Source organism: Carcharodon carcharias, chromosome 4, assembly GCF_017639515.1.
Source record: "Carcharodon carcharias isolate sCarCar2 chromosome 4, sCarCar2.pri, whole genome shotgun sequence".
NCBI lineage: Eukaryota > Metazoa > Chordata > Chondrichthyes > Lamniformes > Lamnidae > Carcharodon > Carcharodon carcharias.
In genome coordinates, this window is record NC_054470.1 from 70,982,333 (window position 1) to 71,004,038 (window position 21,706).

General features: G+C 55.7%; 1 protein-coding gene across 1 annotated transcript in view; it reads right to left on the bottom strand.

The window, feature by feature from the left end:
* Window positions 1–21,706, bottom strand: part of adamts3 (ADAM metallopeptidase with thrombospondin type 1 motif, 3) — a 434,436-nt gene that overhangs the window by 136,009 nt on the left and 276,721 nt on the right. The window lies entirely within an intron of this gene.

Consider the following 21,706-nt stretch of genomic DNA (forward strand, 5'->3'; position numbering starts at 1 on the left):
TGCAGGAGAGTCGATGAGCAGGAGGGTGAGTCTGCAGGAGAGTCGATGAGGAGGATGTTGAGCCTACAGGAGAGTTGATGAGCAGGAGGGTGAGCCTGTAGGAGAGTCGATGAGCCGAAGGTTAAGCCTGCAGGAAAGGCGATGAGCAGGAGGGAGAGCCTGCAGGACAGGTCATGAGCAGGAGGGTGAGCATGTAGGAGATACGATGAGCAGGAGTGTGGGCCTGCAGGACAGGTCATGAGCAGGAGGGTGAGCCTGTAGGAGATACGATGAGCAGGAGTGTGGGCCTGCAGGAGATACGATGACCATGAGGATGAGCCTGCAGGAGAGGTGATGTGCAGGAGGGTGACACTGAGGGAGTGACCATGAGCAGGAGGCTGAGCCTGCAACAGAAGTGATGAACAGTAGCGTGAACCTGCAGGAGAGGTGATGAGCAGGAGGGTGAGGCTGCAGGAGAGGAGATGAGCAGGAGGGTGAGGCTGCAGGAGATACGATGAGCAGGAGGGTGAGCCTGCAGGAGAGGTGATGAACAAGAGGGTGAGCCTGCAAGAGAGTCGATAAGCAAGAGGGTGAGACTGTAGCAGATGCGATGAACAATAGTGTGAGCCTGCAGGAGAGTCGATGAGCAGGAGGGTGAGCCTGCAGGAGAGTCGATGAGCAGGAGGGTGAGCCTGCAGGAGAGGCGATGAGCAGGAGGGTGAGCCTGCAGGAGAGGCGATGAGCAGGAGGGTGAGCCTGCAGGAGAGGCAATGAGCAGGAGGGTGAGCCTGCAGGAGAGTCAATGAACAGGAGGGTGAGCCTGCAGGAGAGGCTATGAGCAGGATGGTGAGACTGCAGGAGAGGAGATGAGCAGGAGGGTGAGACTGCAGGAGAGGTGATGAGCAGGAGGGTGACAATGCAGGAGAGGTAATGTGCAGGAGGGTCAGAATGCAGGAGAGGTGATGTGCAGGAGGGTGAGAATGCAGGAGCGACGAGGAGCAGGAGGTTGAGCCTGCAGGAGATACGATGAACAAGAAGGTGAGCCTGCAGGAGAGTCGATGAACAGGAGAGTGAGACAGCAGGAGAGGAGATGAGCAAGAGGGTGAGTCTGTAGCAAAGAGGATGAGCAGGAGAGTGAGCCTGCAACCGATACGATGAACAGCAGGGTGAGTCTGCAGGAGAGTCGATGAGGAGGAGGGTGAGCCTGCAGGAGAGGAGATGAGCAGGAGGGTGAGTCTGCAGGAGAGTCGATGAGGAGGAGGGTGAGCCTACAAGAGAGGTGATGAGGAGGAGGGTGAGCCTGTAGGAGATATGATGAGCAGGAGTGTGGGCAGCAGGAGAGGTGATGAGCAGGAGGGTGAGCCTGTAGGAGATACGATGAGCAGGAGTGTGGGCCTGCAGGATATATGATGATCAGTAAGGTGAGCCTGCAGGAGAGGTGATGAGCAGGAGGGTGACACTGCGGGAGTGACCATGAGCAGGAGGATGAGCCTGCAACAGAAGCCATGAACAGTCATGTGAGCCTGCAGGAGAGCTGATGAGCAGTAGGGTGTGGCTGCAGGAGAGGTGATGAGCAGGAGGGTGAGTCTGCAGGAGAGCTGATCAGCAGGATCATGAGCCTGCAGGAGAGTTGATGAACAGTAGGGTGAGCCTTCAGCAGAGGAGATGAGCAGGAGGGTGAGCCTGCAGGAGAGCCAATGAGCAGGAGAGTGAGCCTGCAGGAGAGTCGATGAACAGGAGGGTGAGCCTGCAGGAGAGGCGATGAGCAGGAGGGTGAGACTGCAGGAGAGGTGATGAGCAGGAGGGTGAGAGTGCAGGAGAGGTGATGTGCAAGAGGGTGAGAATGCAGGAGCGACGATGAGCAGGAGGTTGAGCCAGCAGGAGATACAATGAACAAGATGGTGAGCCTGCAGGCGATACGATGAATAGGAGGGTGAACTTGCAGGAGAGTCGATGAGCAGGAGGGTGAGCCTACAGGAGAGGTGATGAGCAAGAGGGTGAGTCTGCAGCAGCGTCGACGAGGAGGAGGGTGAACCTACAGGAGAGGTGATGAGCAGGAGCGTGAGCCTGTAGGAGAGTGGATGAGCCGAAGGTTAAGCCTACAGGAAAGGCGATGAGCAGGAGGGTGAGCCTGCAGGACAGGTCATGAGCAGGAGGGTGAGGCTGTAGGAGATACGATGAGCAGCAGTGTGGGACTGCAGGAGAGGTGATGAGCAGGAGGGTGACACTGCAGGAGTGACCATGAGCAGGAGGCTGAGCCTGCAACAGAAGCGATGAACAGTAGTGTGAGCCTGCAGGAGAGGTGATGAGCAGGAGGGTGAGGCTGCAGGAGAGGTGATGAGCAGGAGGGTGAGGCTGCAGGAGATACGATGAGCAGGAGGGTGAGCCTGTAGGAGAGGCGATGAACAAGAGGCTGAGCCTGCAGGAGCGACGAAGAGCAGGAGCGTGTGCCTGCAGGAGATTCGATGTGCAGGTGGGTGAGGCTGCAGGAGAGATGATCAGCAAGATCATGATCCTGCTGGAGAGGTGACGAACAGGAGGGTGAGCCTGCAGGAGAGGCGATGAGCAGGAGAGTGAGTCTGCAGGACAGTTGATGAGCAGGAGGCTGAGCCTGCAGGAGCGATGATGAGGAGGAGGTTGAGCCTTCAGGAGAGGTGATGAGCAGGAGGGTGAGTCTGCAGGAGACGCGATGAACAGGAGGGTGAGGCTGCAGGAGAGGTGATGAACAAGACGGGGAGCCTGCAGGAGCGACGATGAGCAGGAGGGTGAGCTGGCAGGAGAGTTTATGTGCAGGAGGGTGAGCCTGCAGGGGAGTCGATGATCAGGAGGGTGAGCATTCAGTACAGTCGATGTTTAGGAGGGATATCCTGCAGGAGCGACGATGAGCAGGAGGGTGAGCCTGCAGGAGAGTCGATGTGCAGGAGGGTGAGGCTGCAGGAGAGATGATCAGCAGGAGAGTAAGTATGCAGGAGAGGAGATGAGCAGGAGGGTGAGAATGTAGGAGAGTAGCAATGCAGGAGGATGAGCCTGCAGGAGAGATGATGAGCAGGAGGGTGAGCCTGTTGGAGAGTCGATGAGCAAGAGGGTGAGACTGTAGCAGATGCGATGAACAATAGTGTGAGCCTGCAGGAGAGTCGATGAGCAGGAGGGTGAGCCTGCAGGAGAGTCGATGAGCAGGAGGGTGAGCCTGCAGGAGAGGCGATGAGCAGGAGGGTGAGCCTGCAGGAGAGGCGATGAGCAGGAGGGTGAGCCTGCAGGAGAGGCGATGAGCAGGAGGGTGAGCCTACAAGAGAGGTGATGAGGAGGAGGGTGAGCCTACAAGAGAGGTGATGAGGAGGAGGGTGAGCCTGTAGGAGATACGATGAGCAGGAGTGTGGGCCTGCAGGAGAGGAGATGAGCAGGAGGGTGAGCCTGTAGGAGATACGATGAGCAGGAGTGTGGGCCTGCAGGAGATATGATGACCAGTAAGGTGAGCCTGCAGGAGAGGTGATGAGCAGGAAGGTGACACTGCGGGAGTGACCATGAGCAGGAGGATGAGCCTGCAACAGAAGCCATGAACAGTCGTGTGAGCCTGCAGGAGAGTGATGAGCAGTAGGGTGTGGCTGCAGGAGAGGTGATGAGCAGGAGGGTGAGTCTGCAGGAGAGCTGATCAGCAGGATCATGAGCCTGCAGGAGAGGTGATGAACAGGAGGGTGAGCCTGCAGGAGAGGCGATGAGCAGGAGAGTGACTCTGCAGGAGAGGAGATGAGCAGGAAGTTGAGCCTGCAGGAGATGCGATGAGCAGGAGGTTGAGCCTGTATGACAGACGATGAACAAGAGGTTGAGCCTTCAGGAGAGGTGATGAGCAGGAGGGTGAGCCTGCAGGAGAGGCAATGAACAAGAGGGTGAGCCTGCAGGAGAGGAGATGAGCAGGAGGGTGAGCCTGCAGGAGAGCCAATGAGCAGGAGAGTGAGCCTGCAGGAGAGTCGATGAACAGGAGGGTGAGCCTGCAGGAGAGGCGATGAGCAGGAGGGTGAGACTGCAGGAGAGGTGATGAGCAGGAGGGTGAGCCTGCAGGAGAGGCGATGAGCAGGAGGGTGATACTGCAGGAGAGGTGATGAGCAGGAGGGTGAGAGTGCAGGAGAGGTGATGTGCAAGAGGGTGAGAATGCAGGAGCGACGATGAGCAGGAGGTTGTGCCATCAGGAGATACAATGAACAAGAAGGTGAGCCTGCAGGCGATACGATGAATAGGAGGGTGAACTTGCAGGAGAGTCGATGAGCAGGAGGGCGAGCCTACAGGAGAGGTGATGAGCAAGAGGGTGAGTCTGCAGCAGCGTCGATGAGGAGGAGGGTGAACCTACAGGAGAGGTGATGAGCAGGAGGGTGAGCCTGTAGGAGAGTCGATGAGCCGAAGGTTAAGCCTACAGGAAAGGCGATGAGCAGGAGGGTGAGCCTGCAGGACAGGTCATGAGCAGGAGGGTGAGGCTGTAGGAGATACGATGAGCAGCAGTGTGGGACTGCAGGAGAGGTGATGAGCAGGAGGGTGACACTGCAGGAGTGACCATGAGCAGGAGGCTGAGCCTGCAACAGAAGCGATGAACAGTAGTGTGAGCCTGCAGGAGAGGTGATGAGCAGGAGGGTGAGGCTGCAGGAGAGGTGATGAGCAGGAGGGTGAGGCTGCAGGAGAGGTGATGAGCAGGAGGGTGAGGCTGCAGGAGATATGATGAGCAGGAGGGTGAGCCTGTAGGAGAGGCGATGAACAAGAGGCTGAGCCTGCAGGAGCGACGAAGAGCAGGAGCGTGTGCCTGCAGGAGATTCGATGTGCAGGTGGGTGAGGCTGCAGGAGAGATGATCAGCAAGATCATGATCCTGCTGGAGAGGTGACGAACAGGAGGGTGAGCCTGCAGGAGAGGCGATGAGCAGGAGAGTGAGTCTGCAGGAGACGCGATGAACAGGAGGATGACACTGCAGAAGCGACCATGAGCAGGAGCTGAGCCTGCAGCAGAAGCGATGAACAGTAGTGTGAGCCTGCAGGAGAGGTGATGAGCAGGAGGGTGAGGCTGCAGGAGATATGATGAGCAGGAGGGTGAGCCTGTAGGAGAGGCGATGAACAAGAGGCTGAGCTGGCAGGAGAGTTTATGTGCAGGAGGGTGAGCCTGCAGGGGAGTTGATGATCAGGAGGGTGAGCATGCAGTACAGTCGATCTTTAGGAGGGATATCCTGCAGGAGCGACGATGAGCAGGAGGGTGAGCCTGCAGGAGAGTCGATGTGCAGGAGGGTGAGGCTGCAGGAGAGATGATCAGCAGGAGAGTGAGTATGCAGGAGAGGAGATGGGCAGGAGGGTGAGAATGTAGGAGAGTAACAAAGCAGGAGGATGAGCCTGCAGGAGAGATGATGAGCAGGAGGGTGAGCCGGCAGGAGAGGCAATGAGCAGGAGGGTGAGCCTCTAGGAGAGTCGATGAATATGAGGGTGAGCCTGCAGGAGAGTCGATGAGCAAGAGGATGAGCCTGCAGGAGAGTCGATGAACAAGAGGGCGAGCCTGCATGAGAGGTGATGAACAAGAAGGTGAGCGTGCAAGAGAGTCGACGATCAGGAGGGTGAGACTGCAGCAGATGCGATGAACATTAGTGTGAGCCTGCAGGAGAGTCGGTGAGCAAGAGGATGAGCCTGCAGGAGAGTCGATGAGCAGGAGGGTGAGCCTGCAGGAAAGTCGATGAACAAGAGGGCGAGCCTGCAGGAGAGTCGATGCGCAGGAGGGTGAGGCTGCAGGAGAGGAGATGAGCAGCAGGGTGAGCCTGCAGGAGCGACGATGAGCAGGAGGTTTAGCCTGCCGGAGAGTTGATGTGCAGGAGGCAGAGGCTGCAGGAGAGATGATCAGGAGGAATATGAGCCTGCAGGAGAGGTGATGAGCAGGAGGGTGAGTCTGCAGGAGAGGCGAGGAACAAGAGGGTGAGCCTGCAGTAGAGTCGATGAGCAGGAGGGTGAGCCTACAGGAGAGTTGATGAGCAGGAGGGTGAGCCTGTAGGAGAGTCGATGAGCCGAAGGTTAAGCCTGCAGGAAAGGCGATGAGCAGGAGGGAGAGCCTGCAGGACAGGTCATGAGCAGGAGGGTGAGCATGTAGGAGATACGATGAGCAGGAGTGTGGGCCTGCAGGACAGGTCATGAGCAGGAGGGTGAGCATGTAGGAGATACGATGAGCAGGAGTGTGGGCCTGCAGGAGATGCGATGACCATGAGGGTGAGCCTGCAGGAGAGGTGATGTGCAGGAGGGTGACACTGAGGGAGTGACCATGAGCAGGAGGCTGAGCCTGCAACAGCAGCGATGAACAGTAGTGTGAACATGCAGGAGAGGTGATGAGCAGGAGGGTGAGCCTGTAGGAGAGTCGATGAGCCGAAGGTTAAGCCTGCAGGAAAGGTGATGAGCAGGAGGGTGAGCCTGCAGGACAGGTCATGAGCAGGAGGGTGAGCCTGTAGGAGAATCGATGAGCAGGAGGGTGAGCCGGCAGGAGAGGCAATGAGCAGGAGGGTGAGCCTCTAGGAGAGTCGATGAACATGAGGATGAGCCTGCAGGAGAGTCGATGAGCAGGAGGGTGAGCCTGCAGGAGAGGTGATGAACAAGAGGGTGAGCCTGCAGGAGAGACGATGAGCAGGAGGGTGAGCCTGCAGGAGAGTCGATGAGCAGGAGAGTGAGTCTGCAGGGGAGGTGATGAGCAGAATGGTGAGCCTAAAAGGAGAGGTGATGAACAAGAGGATGAGCCTGCAAGAGAGTCGATGAGCAAGAGGGTGAGACTGTAGCAGATGCGATGAACAATAGTGTGAGCCTGCAGGAGAGTCGATGAGCAGGAGGGTGAGCCTGCAGGAGAGTCGATGAGCAAGAGGTTGAGCCTGCAGGAGAGGCGATGAACAAGAGGGTGAGCCTGCAGGAGAGGTGCTGAGCAAAAGGGTGAGTCTGCAGGAGAGTCGATAAGCGGGAGGGTGAGCCTACAGGAGAGTTGATGAGCAGAAGGGTGAGTCTATAGGAGAGACGTTGAACAAGAGATTGGGCCTGCAGGAGAGTCGATGAGCAGGAGGGTGAGCCTGCAGGAGAGTCGATGTGCAGGAGGGTGAGCCTGCAGGAGAGTCGATGTACAGGAGGGTGAGACTGCAGGAGAGAAGATGTGCAGGAGGGTGAGCCTGCAGGAGAGTCGATGTGCAGGAGGGTGAGCCTGCAGGACAGTCGATGACCAGGAGGGAGGGCCTGCAGGAGAGGCAATGAGCAGGAGGGTGAGCCTGTAGCAGAGTCGATCAACATGAGGGTGAGCCTGCAGGAGAGTCGATGAACATGAGGGTGAGCCTGCAGGAGAGAAGATGAGCAGGAGGATAAGTCTGCAGGAGAGTCGATGAGCAGGAGAGTGAGTCTGCAGGAGAGGAGATGAGCAGGAGGGTGAGAATGTAGGAGAGTCGCAAAGCAGGAGGGTGAGCCTGCAGGAGAGACGATGTGCAGGAGGGTGAGCTGGCAGGAGTGGCAATGAGCAGGAGGGTGAGCCTGTAGGAGAGTTGATGAACATAATGGTGAGCCTGCAGGAGTGTGGATGAGCAGCAGGTTGAGCCTGCAGGAGAAGTGATGAACAAGAGGGTGAGCCTGCAAGAGAGTCGATGAGCAGAAGGGTGAGACTGTAGCAGATGCGATGAACAATACTGTGAGCCTGCAGAAGAGTCAATGAGCAGGAGGGTGAGACTGTAGCAGATGCGCTGAACAATAGTGTGAGCCTACAGGAGAGATAATGAGCAAGAGGATGAGCGTGCAGGAGAGTCGATGAGCAGGAGGGTGAGCCTGCAGGAGAGGCGATGAACAATAGTGTGAGCCTACAGGAGAGATGATGAGCAAGAGGATGAGCGTGCAGGAGAGGAGATGAGCAGGAGGGGGAGCCTGCAGGAGCGACAAAGAGCACGAGGGAGGGCCTGTAGCAGAGTCGATGAACATGAGGGTGAGCCTGCAGGTAAGTCGATGAACATGAGGGTGAGCCTGCAGGAGAGACGATGAGCAGGAGGGTGAGCCTGCAGGAGGGTCGATGAGTAGGAGAGTGAGTCTGCAGGAGAGCTGATGAGCAGGATGGTGAGCCTGCAGGAGAGGTGATGAACAAGAGGGTGAGCCTGCAAGAGAGTCGATGAGCAAGAGGGTGAGACTGTAGCAGATGCGATGAACAATAGTGTGAGCCTACAGGAGAGTCGATGAGCAGGAGGGTGAGCCTGAAGGAGAGTCGATGAGCAGGAGGGTGAGCCTGCAGGAGAGGCGATGAACAAGAGGGTGAGCCTGCAGGAGAGGCGATGAGCAGGAGGGTGAGCCTGCAGGAGAGGCGATGAACAATAGTGTGAGCCTACAAGAGAGATGATGAGCAAGAGGATGAGCGTGCAGGAGAGGAGATGAGCAGGATGGGGAGCTTGCAGGAGCGACAAAGAGCACGAGGGAGGGCCTGTAGCAGAGTCGATGAACATGAGGGTGAGCCTGCAGGTAAGTCGATGAACATGAGGGTGAGCCTGCAGGAGAGACGATGAGCAGGAGGGTGAGCCTGCAGGAGGGTCGATGAGTAGGAGAGTGAGTCTGCAGGAGAGCTGATGAGCAGGATGGTGAGCCTGCAGGAGAGGTGATGAACAAGAGGGTGAGCCTGCAAGAGAGTCGATGAGCAAGAGGGTGAGACTGTAGCAGATGCGATGAACAATAGTGTGAGCCTACAGGAGAGTCGATGAGCAGGAGGGTGAGCCTGAAGGAGAGTCGATGAGCAGGAGGGTGAGCCTGCAGGAGAGGCGATGAACAAGAGGGTGAGCCTGCAGGAGAGGCGATGAGCAGGAGGGTGAGCCTGCAGGAGAGGCAATGAGCAGGAGGGCGAGCCTACAGGAGCGTCGATGAACAAGAGGCTGAGCCTGCAGGAGAGGCGATGAGCAGGAGGGTGAGACTGCAGGAGAGGTGATGAGCAGGAGGGTGAGCCTGCAGGAGAGATGAGCAGGAGGGTGAGACTGCAGGAGAGGTGATGAGCAGGAGGGTGAGCCTGCAGGAGAGGAGATGAGCAGGAGGGTGAGACTGCAGGAGAGGTGATGAGCAGGAGGGTGACAATGCAGGAGAGGTAATGTGCAGGAGGGTCGGAATGCAGGAGAGGTGATGTGCAGGAAAGTGAGAATGCAGGAGCGACGAGGAGCAGGAGATTGAGCCAGCAGGAGATATGATGAACAAGAAGGTGAGCCTGCAGGAGAGTCGATGAACAGGAGGGTGAGACTGCAGGAGAGGAGATGAGCAAGAGGGTGAGTCTGTAGCAGAGAGGATGAGCAGGAGAGTGAGCCTGCAGGCGATACGATGAACAGGAGGTTGTGTCTGCAGGAGAGTCGATGAGCAGGAGGGTGAGCCTGCAGGAGAGGCGATGAACAAGAGGGTGAGCCTGCAGGAGAGGCGATGAGCAGGAGGGTCAGCCTGCAGGAGAGGCAATGAGCAGGAGGGTGAGACTGCAGGAGAGGTGATGAGCAGGAGGGTGAGCCTGCAGGAGAGGAGATGAGCAGGAGGGAGAGGCTGCAGGAGAGGTGATGAGCAGGAGGGTGACAATGCAGGAGAGGTAATGTGCATGAGGGTCAGAATGCAGGAGAGGTGATGTGCAGGAGGGTGAGAATGCAGGAGCGACGAGGAGCAGGAGGTTGAGCCTGCAGGAGATACGATGAACAAGAAGGTGAGCCTGCAGGAGAGTCGATGAACAGGAGGGTGAGACTGCAGGAGAGGAGATGAGCAAGAGGGTGAGTCTGTAGCAGAGAGGATGAGCAGGAGAGTGAGCCTGCAGGCGATACGATGAACAGGAGGTTGAGTCTGCAGGAGAGTCAATGAGCAGGAGGGTGAGCCTGCAGGAGAGGAGATGAGCAGGAGGGTGAGTCTGCAGGAGAGTCGATGAGGAGGAGGGTGAGCCTTCAGGAGAGGTGATGAGCAGGAGGGTGAGCCTGTAGGAGATACGATGAGCAGGAGTGTGGGCCTGCAGGAGATACGATGACCAGGAGGGTGAGCCTGCAGGAGAGGTGATGAGCAGGAGGGTGACACTGCGGGAGTGACCATGAGCAGGAGGCTGAGCCTGCAAAAGAAGCCATGAACAGTAGTGTGAGCCTGCAGGGGCGCTGATGAGCAGCAGGGTGTGGCTGCAGGAGAGGTGATGAACAGGAGGGTGAGTCTGCAGGAGAGGAGATGAGCAGGAGAGTGACTCTGCAGGAGAGGAGATGAGCAGGAAGTTGAGCCTGCAGGAGATGCGATGAGCAGGAGGTAGAGCCTGTATGACAGACGATGAACAAGAGGTTGAGCCTTCAGGAGAGGCAATGAACAAGAGGGTGAGCCTGCAGTTGAAGCGATGAGCAGGAGGGTGAGCTTGCAGGAGAGGCAATGAGCAGGAGAGAGAGCCTGCAGGAGATTCGATGAACAGGAGGGTGAGCCTGCAGGAGAGGCGATGAGCAGGAAGGTGACACTGCAGGAGAGGTGATGAGCAGGAGGGTGAGCCTGCAGGAGAGGAGATGAGCAGGAGGGTGATACTGCAGGAGAGGTGATGTGCAGGAGGGTGAGCCTACAGGAGAGGTGATGAGCAGGAGGATGAGCCTTTAGGAGAGACAATGACCAGGAGGGTGAGTCTGCAGGAGAGGTGCTGAGCAAAAGGGTGAGTCTGCAGTAGAGTCGATGAGCAGGAGGGTGAGCCTACAGGAGAGGTGATGTGCAGAAGGGTGAGTCTGCAGGAAAGTCAATGAGCAGGAGGGTGATCCTACAGGAGAGTTGATGAGCAGAAGGGTTGAGTCTGTAGGAGAGACGTTGAACAAGAGATTGAGGCTGCAGGAGAGTCGATGAGCAGGAGGGTGAGCCTGCAGGAGAGTCGATGAGCAGGAGGGTGAGCCTGTAGAAGAGGTGATGAGCAGGAGGGTGAGCCTGCAGGAGGCGGGATGAGCAGGAGGGTGAGCCTGCAGGAGAGTCGATGCACAAGTCGGTGAGCCTGCAAGAGAGTTGATGAGCAGAATTGTGAGGCTGCAGGAGAGGTGACGAGTCAGAGGTTGAGCCTGCAGGAGAGTCGATGAGCAGGAGGGTGAGCCTGCAGGAGAGGTGACGAGTCAGAGGTTGAGCCTGCAGGAGAGACGATGAGCAGGAGGGTGAGCCAGCAGGAGAGACGGTGAGGAGGAGGGAGACCAGCAGGAGAGGCGCTGAGCAGGACGGTTGGACTGCAAGAGAAACGATGAACAAGAGTGTGAGCCTGCAGGAGAGATGATGAGCAGGAGGGTGAGCCTTCAGGAGGGAAGATGAGCAGGTGGGTGAGCCTGCATGAGAGACGATGAGCAGGAGGGTGAGTCTGCAGGAGAGACGATGAGCAGGAGGGTTAAACTGCAGGAGATACGATGAACAAGATTGTGAGCCTGCAGGAGAGACGATGAGCAGGAGGGTGAGCCTGTAGGAGCGACGTTGAGCAGGAGGGTGAGCCTGCAGGAGAGACGATGAGCATGAGGGTGAGCCTGCAGGAGAGGCGCTGAAGAGGACTGTTAAACTGCAGAAGAGACGATGAGCAGGAGAGTGAGCCTGTAGGAGGGTCGATGAACAAGAGGGTGAGCCTGTAGGAGAGTCGATGAACAAAAGGGTGAGCCTGTAGGAGAGTCGATGAACAAGAGGGTGGGCCTGTAGGAGAGGCAATAAGCAGGAGGGTGAGACTGTAGCAGAGAGGAGATTACCAGGAGGGTGAGACTGCAGGAGAGGCGATGAACAAGAGGGTGGGCCTGTAGGAGAGGTGATGAGCAGGAGGGTGAGGCTGCAGGAGAGATGGTCAGCAGGAGCATGAGCCTGCAGGAGAGGTGATGAACAGGAGGGTGAGACTGCAGGAGAGGCGATGATCAAGAGGGTGATCCTTCAGGAGAGGTGATGAGCAGGAGAGTGAGCCTGCAGGAGAGGCGATGAACAGGAGGGTGAGCCTGCAGGAGCGACGATGAGCAGGAGGGTGAGCCTGCAGGAGAGGTGATGAGCAGGAGAGTGAGCCTGCAGGAGAGGCGATGAACAGGAGGGTGAGCCTGCAGAAGCGACAATGAGCAGGAGGGTGAGCCTGCAGGAGAGGCGAAGAACAGGAGGTTGAGCCTGCAGGAGAGTCGATGAACAAGAGGATGAGCCTGCAGGAGAGTCGATGAGCAGGAGGGTGAAACTGCAGGAGAGTCGATGAGCAGGAGGGTAAGCCTGCAGGAGAGTCGATGAGCAGGAGGGTGAGCCTGCAGGAGTGACCATGAGCAGGAGGGTGAGCCTGCAGGAGAGTAGCTTAGCAGGAGTGTGAGCAGGAAATGTGCAGCAGGGTGAGGCTGCAGGAGAGATGATGAGCAGGAGCATGAGCCCGCAGGGGAGGTGATGAACAGGAGGGTGAGCCTGTAAGAGAGGCAATGAGCAGGAGGGTGAGGATGCAGGAGAGGCGATGAACAAGAGGGTGAGCCTGCAAGACAGTCGATGAGCAGGAGGGTGAGCCTGTAAGAGAGACAATGAGCAGGAGGGTGTGCCTGTAGGAGAGGTGATGAGCTGGAGGGTGAGCCTTCAGGAGAGACGATGAGCAGGAGGGTGAGCCTGCAGGAGAGGCACTGAGCAGGACTGTTAAACTGCAGAAGAGACGATGAGCAGGAGAGTGAGCCTTTAGGAGGGTCGATGAACAAGAGGGTGAGCCTGTAGGAGAGTCGATGAACAAAAGGGTGAGCCTGTAGGAGAGTCGATGAACAAGAGGGTGGGTCTGCAGGAGAGGCGATGAGCAGGAGGGTGAGGCTCCAGGATAGATGATCAGCAGGAGCAGGAGCCTGCAGGAGAGGTGATGAACAGGAGGGTGAGACTGTAGCAGAGAGGAGATTACCAGGAGGGTTAGACTGCAGGAGAGGCGATGAACAAGAGGGTGATCCTTCAGGAGAGGTGATGAGCAGGAAAGTGAACCTGCAGGACAGGCGATGAACAGGAGGGTGAGCCTGCAGGAGCGACGATGAGCAGGAGGGTGAGCCTGCAGGAGAGGCGAAGAACAGGAGGTTGAGCCTGCAGGAGAGTCGATGAACAAGAGGATGAGCCTGCAGGAGAGTCGATGAGCAGGAGGGTGAACCTGCTGGAGAGTCGATGAGCAGGAGTGTGAGCCTGCAGGAGAGACCATGAGCAGGAGGGTGAGCATGCAGGAGAGTAGCTAATCAGGAGATGTGCAGGAGGGTGAGGCTGCAGGAGAGATGATCAGCAGGAGCATGAGCCCGCAGGAGAGGTGATGAACAGGAGGGTGAGCCTGTAAGAGAGACAATGAGCAGGAGGGTGAGCCTGCAGGAGAGGCGATGAACAAGAGAGTGAGCCTGCAGGACAGTCGATGAGCAGGAGGGAGAGCCTGTAAGAGAGACAATGAGCAGGAGGGTGAGCCTGCAGGAGAGACGATGAGCAGGAGGGTGAGACTGCAGGAGAGTCGATGAGCAGGAGGGTGAGCCTGCAGGAGAGGCGATGAGCAGGAGAGTGAGAATGTAGGAGAGTAGCAAAGCAGGAGGTAGAGCCTGCAGGAGAGACGATGAGCAGGAGGGTGAGCCTGCAGGTGACACGATGAGCAGGAGGGTCAGCCTGCAGGAGAGTCGATGAACAGGAGGGTGAGCCTGCAGGACAGACGATGAGCAGGAGGGTGAGCCTGCAGGAGAGGCGATGAGCAGGAGGGTGAGGCTGCAGGAGAGGTGATGAGCAGGAGAGTGAGCCTGCAGGAGAGTCGATGAGCAGGAGGGTGAGCCTGTAGGAGAGGTGATGAGCCGGACGTTGAGCCTGCAGGAGAGTCGATGAGCAGGAGGGTGAGCCTGTAGAAGAGGTGATGAGCAGGAGGGTGAGCCTGCAGGAGGCGGGATGAGCAGGAGTGTGAGCCTGCAGGAGAGTCGATGCACAAGTCGGTAAGCCTGCAAGAGAGTCGATGAGCAGGAGGGTGAGGCTGCAGGAGAGGTGACGAGTCAGAGGTTGAGCCTGCAGGAGAGTTGATGAGCAGGAGGGTGAGCCTGCAGGAGAGGTGACGAGTCAGAGGTTGAGCCTGCAGGAGAGTCGATGAGCAGGAGGGTGAGCCTGCAGGAGAGACGGTGAGGAGGAGGGAGACCAGCAGGAGAGGCGCTGAGCAGGACGGTTGGACTGCAGGAGAAACGATGAACAAGAGTGTGAGCCTGCAGGAGAGATGATGAGCAGGAGGGTGAGCCTTCAGGAGAGAAGATGAGCAGGATGGTGAGCCTGCAGGAGAGACGATGAGCAGGAGGGTGAGTCTGCAGGAGAGACGATGAGCAGGAGGGTGAGCCTGCAGAAGAGACGATGAACAAGAGGGTGGGCCTGTAGGAGAGGCGATGAGCAGGAGTGTGAGGCTGCAGGTGAGACGATGAGCAGGAGGGTGAGCCTGCAGGAGAGTCGATGAGCAGGAGGGTGAGCCTGCAGGAGTGTCGATGAGCAGGAGGGTCAGCCTGCAGGAGAGTCGGTGAACAAGAGGGTGAGCCTGCAGGAGAGACGATGAGCAGGAGGGTGAGCCTGCAGGCGAGTCGATGAGCAGGAGGGTGAGCCTGCAGGAGTGACCATGAGCAGGAAGGTGAGCCTGCAGGAGAGTAGCTAAGCAGGAGAGTGAGCAGGAGATGTGCAGGAGAGTGAGGCTGCAGGAGAGATGATCAGCAGGAGCATGAGCCTGCAGGAGAGGTGATGAACAGGAGGGTGAGCCTGTAAGAGAGACAATGAACAGGAGGGTGAGCCTGCAGGAGAGACGATGAGCAGGAGGGTGAGTCTGCAGGAGAGGCGATGAACAAGAGAGTGACACTGCAGGACAGTCGATGGGCAGGAGGGTGAGCCTGTAAGAGAGACAATGAGCAGGAGGGTGAGCCTGCAGGAGAGACGATGAGCAGGAGGGTGAGCCTGCAGGAGAGGCGATGAGCAGGAGAGTGAGAATGTAGGAGAGTAGCAAAGCAGGAGGTAGAGCCTGCAGGAGAGGCGATGAGCAGCAGGGTGAGCCTGCAGGTGAGACGATGAGCAGGAGGGTGAGCCTGCGGGAGAGTCGATGAGCAGGAGGGTGAGCCTGCAGGAGATCCGATGAGCAGGAGGGTGAGCCTGCAGGAGAGGCGATGAGCAGGAGAGTGAGAATGTAGGAGAGTAGCAAAGCAGGAGGTAGAGCCTGCAGGAGAGGCGATGAGCAGGAGGGTGAGCCTGCAGGTGAGACGATGAGCAGGAGGGTGAGCCTGCGGGAGAGTCGATGAGCAGGAGGGTGAGCCTGCAGGAGATCCGATGAGCAGGAGGGTGAGCCTGCAGGAGAGGAGATGAGCAGGAGGGTGAGACTGCAGGAGAGTCGATGAGCAGGAGGGTGAGCCTGCAGGAGAGTAGCTAAGCAGTAGGGTGAGCCTGCAGGAGTGTCAATGAGCAGGAGGGTGAGCCTGCAGGAGAGTCGATGAACAAGAGGGTGAGCCTGCAGGAGAGACGATGAGCAGGAGGGTGAGCATGCAGGACAAGTGATTAGCAGGAGGGTAAGCCTGCAGGAGAGGCGATGAGCAGGAGGGTGAGGCTGCAGGAGAGGCGGTGAGCAGAAAGATGAGCCTGCAGGAGAGGTGCTGAATGAGAGGGTGAGCCCGCAAGAGAGTCGATGAGCACGAGGGTGAGCTTGCAGGAGAGGCAATGAGCAGAAGAGTCAGCCCTCAAGAGAGATGGTGAGCAGGAGGGTGAGCCTGCCGGAGAGGTGATGAGCAGGACGGTGAGCCTGCAGGAGAGTCGATGAGCAGGAGGGTGTGCCTGTAGGAGAGGTGATGAGCTGGAGGGTGAGCCTTCAGGAGAGACGATGAGCAGGAGGGTGAGCCTGCAGGAGAGACGATGAGCTGGAGGGTGAGCCTGCAGGAGAGGCACTGAGCAGGACTGTTAAACTGCAGAAGAGACAATGAGCAGGAGAGTGAGCCTGTAGGATGTTCGATGAACAAGAGTGTGAGCCTGTAGCAGAGTCGATGAACAAAAGGATGAGCCTGTTGGAGAGTCGATGAACAAGAGGGTGGGCCTGTAGGAGAGGCGATGAGCAGGAGGGTGAGGCTGCAGGAGAGATGATCAGCAGGAGCAGGAGCCTGCAGGAGAGATGATGAGCAGGAGGGTGAGCCTTCAGGAGAGACGATGAGCAGGAGGGTGAGCCTGCAGGAGAGATGATGAGCAGGAGGGTGAGCCTTCAGGAGAGAAGATGAGCAGGAGGGCGAGCCTGCAGGAGAGACGATGAGCACGAGGGTGAGCCTGCAGGATAGATGATGAGCCGGAAGGTGAGCCTGCAGGAGAGGCGCTGAGCAGGACAGTTAAACTGCAGCACAGACGATGAACAAGAGTGTGAGCCTGTTGGAGAGTCGATGAACAAGATGGTGAGCCTGTAGGAGAGTCGATGAACAAGAGGGTGAGCCTGTAGGAGAGTCGATGAACAAGAGGGTGGGCCTGCAGGAGAGGCGATGAGCAGGAGGGTGAGGCTGCAGGAGAGATGATCAGCAGGAGCATGAGCCTGCAGGAGAGGTGATGAACAGGAGTGTGAGCCTGCAGGACAGTCGATGAGCAGGAGTGTGAGCCTGGAGGAGAGGCGATGAGCAGGAGGGTGAGCCTGCAGGACAGTCGATGAGCAGGAGGGTGACCTGCAGGAGAGACGGTGAGTAGGATGGTGAGCCTGCAGGAGAGACGATGAACAAGAGGGTGGGCCTGTAGGAGAGGCGATGTGCAGGAGGGTGAGGCTGCAGGAGAGATGATCAGCAGGAGCATGAGTCTGCAGGAGAGGTGATGAACAGGAGGGTGAGAATGTAGCAGAGAGGAGATTACCAGGAGGGTGAGACTGCAGGAGAGGCGATGAACAAGAGGGTGATCCTTCAGGAGAGGTGATGAGCAGGAGAGTGAGCCTGCAGGAGCGACGATGTGCAGGAGGGTGAGCCTGCAGGAGCGACGATGAGCAGGAGGGTGAGCCTGCAGGAGAGGCGATGAACAGGAGTTTGAGCCTGCAGGAGAGTCGTTGAACAAGAGGATGAGCCTGCAGGAGAGTAGCTAAGCAGGAGAGTGAGCTTGCACGAGAATCGATGTGCAGGAGCATGAGACCGCAGGAGAGGTGATGAACAGGAGGGTCAGCTTGCAGGAGAGGCGATTAACAAGAGGGTGAGCCTGCAGGACAGTCAATGAGCAGGAGGGTGAGCCTGCAGGAGAGACGATGAGCAAGAGGGTGAGCCTGCCGGAGAGGCGATGAGCAGGAGGGTGAGCCTGCAGGAGAGGTGATGAGCAGGAGGGTGACCTGCAGGGAGATGGTGAGCAGGAGGGTGAGCCTGCAGGAGAGGTGATGAGCAGGAGGGTGACCTGCAGGAGAGACGGTGAGTAGGACGGTTAGACTGCAGGAGTGACGATGAACAAGAGTGTGAGCCTGCAGGAGAGACGATGAGCAGGAGGGTGAGCCTGAAAGAGAGACGATGAGCAGAAGTGTGAGCCTGCAGGAGAGACGATGAGCAGGAGGGTGAGCCTGCAGGAGAGTCGATGAGCAGGAGAGTGAGCCTGCAGGAAAGACGATAAGCAGGAGTGTGAGCCTGCAGGAGAGACGATGAGCAGGAGGGTGAGCCTATAGGAGAGTCGTTGAGCAGGAGGGTGAGCCTGCAGGAGCGACATTGAGCAGGAGTGTGAGCCTGCAGGAGAGTCGATGAACAAGAGGTGAGCCTGTAGGAGAGGCGATGAGCAGGAGGGTGAGGCTGCAGGAGAGATGATCAGCAGGAGCATAAGCCTGCAGGAGATACGATGAATAATAGTGTGAATCTGCAGTCGAGGCGATGAGCTGGAGGTTGAGCCAGCAGGAGAGGCGTTGAGCAGGAGGATGAGCCTGCAGGAGAGGCAATGAACAAGAGGGTGAGCCTGCAGAACAGTCGATGAGCAGGAGTGTGAGACTGTAGCAGAGAGGATGAGCAGGAGGGTGAGCCTGGAGGAGAGACTATGAGCAGGAGAGTGAGAATGTAGGAGAGTAGCAAAGCAGGAGGATGAGCCTGCAGGAGAGACGATGAACAAGAGGTTGAGCCTGTAGTAGAGGTGACGCGCCGGATGTTGAGCCTGCAGGACAGTCGATGAGCATGAGGGTGAGCCTGCAGTGGATACGATGAGCAGGAGGGTGAGTCGGCAGGAGAGTCGATGAGGAGGAGGTGAGGCTGCAAGGGAGTAGATGAGCAGGAGGGTGAGTCTGTAGTAGAGTCGATGAGCAGGAGGGTGAGCCTGCAGGAGCGACATTGAGCAGGAGGGTGAGCCTGCAGGAGAGTCGATGAACAAGAGGGTGAGCCTGCAGGAGAGGTGATGAGCAGGAGGGTGAGGCTGCAAGAGAGTCGATAAGCAGGAGGGTGAGGCTGCAGGAGAGGTGATGAGCAGGAGGGGTGCCTGTAGGAGAGTCGATGAGCAGGAGGGTGAGCCTGCAGGAGAGGTGACGATTCGGAGGTCGAGCCTGCAGTACAGTCGATGAGCATGAGGGTGAGCATACAGGAGATACGATGAGCAGGAGGGTGAGCCTGCAGGAGAGATATTGAGTAGGATGGTGAGCCTGCAGGAGAATCGATGAACCGGAGGGTGAGCCTATAGTAGAGGCGCTGAACAAGAGGGTTAGCCTGCTGGGGTGGTGATGAGCAGTAGTGTGAGCTTGCAGTAGAGGCGCAAAGCAGGAGGGTGAGTCTGCAGGATAGGCGATGAGCAGGAGGGTGACCTGCAGGAGAGACGGTGAGCAGGACGGTTAGACTGCAGGAGAGACTATGAGCAGGAGGGTGAGCCTGCAGGAGAGACGATGAACAAGAGTGTGAGCCTGCAGGAGAAATGATGAGCAGGAGGTTGAGCCTGTATGAGAGACGATGAGCATGAGGTTGAGCTTGCAGGAGAGTCAATGAGCAGGAGGGTGAGCCTGCAGGAGAGACGATGAGCAGGAGCATGAGAATGCAGGAGAGGAGATGAGCAGGAGGGTGAGCCTGCAGGAGAAATGATGAGTAGGAGGGTGAGCCTGCAGGAGACGTGATGAGTAGGAGGGTGAGCCTGCGGGAGAAGCGATGAGCACGAGGGAGAGTCTGCAGGAGAGATATTGAGCAGGAGGGTGAGTCTGTAGGAGAGGTGATGGTCAGGAGGGTTTGAATGCAGGAACGACGATGAGCACAAGGGTGAGCCTGCAGGAGAGGTGATGAGCAGGAGGGTGAGAATGCAGTTGAGTCGATGAGCAGGAGAGTGAGCCTGTGGGAAAGGTGATGAGTGAGCCTGTAGGAGAGACGATGATCAGAGATTGAGTCTTGGAGAGACGATGAGCAGGAGGGTGAGCCTGCAGGTGAGGTGATGAGCAAGAAAGGCAGAAAAGGGAGGTTAGCAGAAAAGGTTGGCATGTTTTTTATATGTTAAAATTTATTTTCTTTTAAAAGTTTTTTCATTTTTCAATATGGGCATTTAACACGGTTTTGTATTACAGCTTACAAACTATAGTTTTTTAATATTTTTTGTTTCTGAGGAGAAATGTTCTACAGAAGGTGAAATGAGTGATTACTGCACATTTGTTTCGATCACCCCTATCACCCTTCTTTGTTCAATGTTTAGTCACATTCATTCAGATCAGATCATGATATGAGCTCGGACAGGAAGAGCCCCAGGACTTTTTGGGCAGTAATTAGAATATTAGCATATAAATCGTAACATGTTCATATGAAATTCTTTTGTTGTTTATGCTTGTTATGCTGTTTTAACGGAAGCTGCAACTGACTTATTTTAAGCAGCACAGTTTAACTGATTTGTAACACTGGGCAGAATTTTCCCCCGTTCTGGAAGGGGTTGTGCAGAGGCGGGCAGGAGCAGGCGCGAACCCGATCGGCGCCCCCGATCGAGACCATGTCGGCCCAGCATGACGCACACCCGGAAGCGCTGTGCGTTCTCCGTGCAGATGGGGTGCGATTCCCTGAGTCGGGACCTGCAATGCACGTGAAAGAGCACAGAAATCTCCCTGAGGCATGGAGGTGCCTCAGGGAGATTAAAGTTTTTAAAAGCTAAATACAGAAAAGAAAATATTATAAGACACGTCTCCTCATGTGACAGTGTCACATAAGCTGGGACATGTCAAGGAACATTAATAGGAAACTTTATTTAATTTATAAAAACGTGATGAAATCTCATCCCGCCCATGGATGAGGTTTCTTGAAAATTGCGAGGGCTGCCTGGGCTCTTTGCCTGCCCACCAACCTTAAGGTTGGATGGGCAGCTCATTTAACTCTTTTAATTAGTTCTTAATAGACCTTAATAGGCCTTTGACAGTTTGGCAGGCATGCAGCCAACTCGGCTGTGCGCCCACCAAACTGAAAATCTAAATGACGCGCAGTGACATTGGGACGTATGCCCGACTTCACCGCACATCATTTTATGCGTCGCCTACCAGAAAAATCTTCCCATTAAGATGTTTGGGACTGATATAAATGGCATCTCAATGACTTCATCTTCTTAGTTCTCTGCAGCTTGAGATAAGGAAGGGGATCATAACTCCAGATCACAGCATGTGAAACTACATAAGCTGAACCTCCCGGATTCACTTCTCAGTCTATATTTGTAGGGTATATGTAGATTTTAGGAATTTATTTTCTGGGTTTGTTCATGATTTGATTTGCCTGGCAAAGTCCTTATTGCTTGTTGCCAAACCAAGTTGAGGAAGCTCCTGTGCTACATGCACTGAAGTATTACCTATTCAACTCCATGCATTCAAAAAGTGAGAATTTTCATTAACCTGTTCTCCCTTCACTCTCTTGCACTTAGTGAAAAACTTGTACAGTGTAGTTAGAGGTTAAATTTGTACAGTGCATGCAGAAGTCAAAGTTGTGTCTTGCAGGTATGGGCTCAAAGTTGTGCAATTTTTGTTTTCAATCGTTCATTCTTTGGATGTGTCACTGATCAACATGTATTGCCCACCCTAGTTACCCTGAGGAGGTTATGGTGAGCCGCCTTCTGCCTGATTCAATTGATTGGTTTGTTCGGCAATTTCAGAGGGATTTTAAGAGTTAACCACATTCACAAAGGCCTGGAGTCATATAGAAACAATTATAAGTAAGGCAATGGGTTTCCAATTTTAAAGTGAACCAGTTGGGATTTTATAACAATGGTTATTTGTCATTTCTTGGTCATTTGCATTGACATCAGCTTTATATTTTGAGATTATTCTAAAAATTGAACTCAACTTCTCAAACTGCCATTGTTCGATGTGAACTTATATTCTTTGCATTATTAGTCTAGGTCTTTGGATTACTTTTCCAGTAACATTATGACTACATTACCATACTCTTTAAATGTCAGGTTCAAAGTTTTGACAGGACATTTAATGACCAAACAACACTTCGTGTAAAACAAATACTCTTAACCATTTCCTTTGTTTTGTTTTGGTAATGATCTTAAACATATGATTAGTGGACACAGTGTTTAACACATACTTTTATAACACTGAACACCTCGATCAGGTCTTCTAATAGCCATCTATGTTCTTTCAAAAACCATTCCCAACTCTCTCCTGAATCTCTCTTCATAATTAAAGCTCCTTATGTTTAGTATCCTCTTAGCAAGTTGTAAGGCCTGCTGTATGCTTATCCCTGCAACTACACAAATCTTGGACTGTTTGCTATAAGAGGCTCTAGCAAGCATCACTAGTGGTGTTGGTCATGGCTGCTAAAACCAACCTGACTCGAGTTTAAAATCTTTTGAACTCTTTCCACTATTCTGTGTGCAATTGCTTGGTGACTAGTGGTGAAAATCGAATAATGCATAA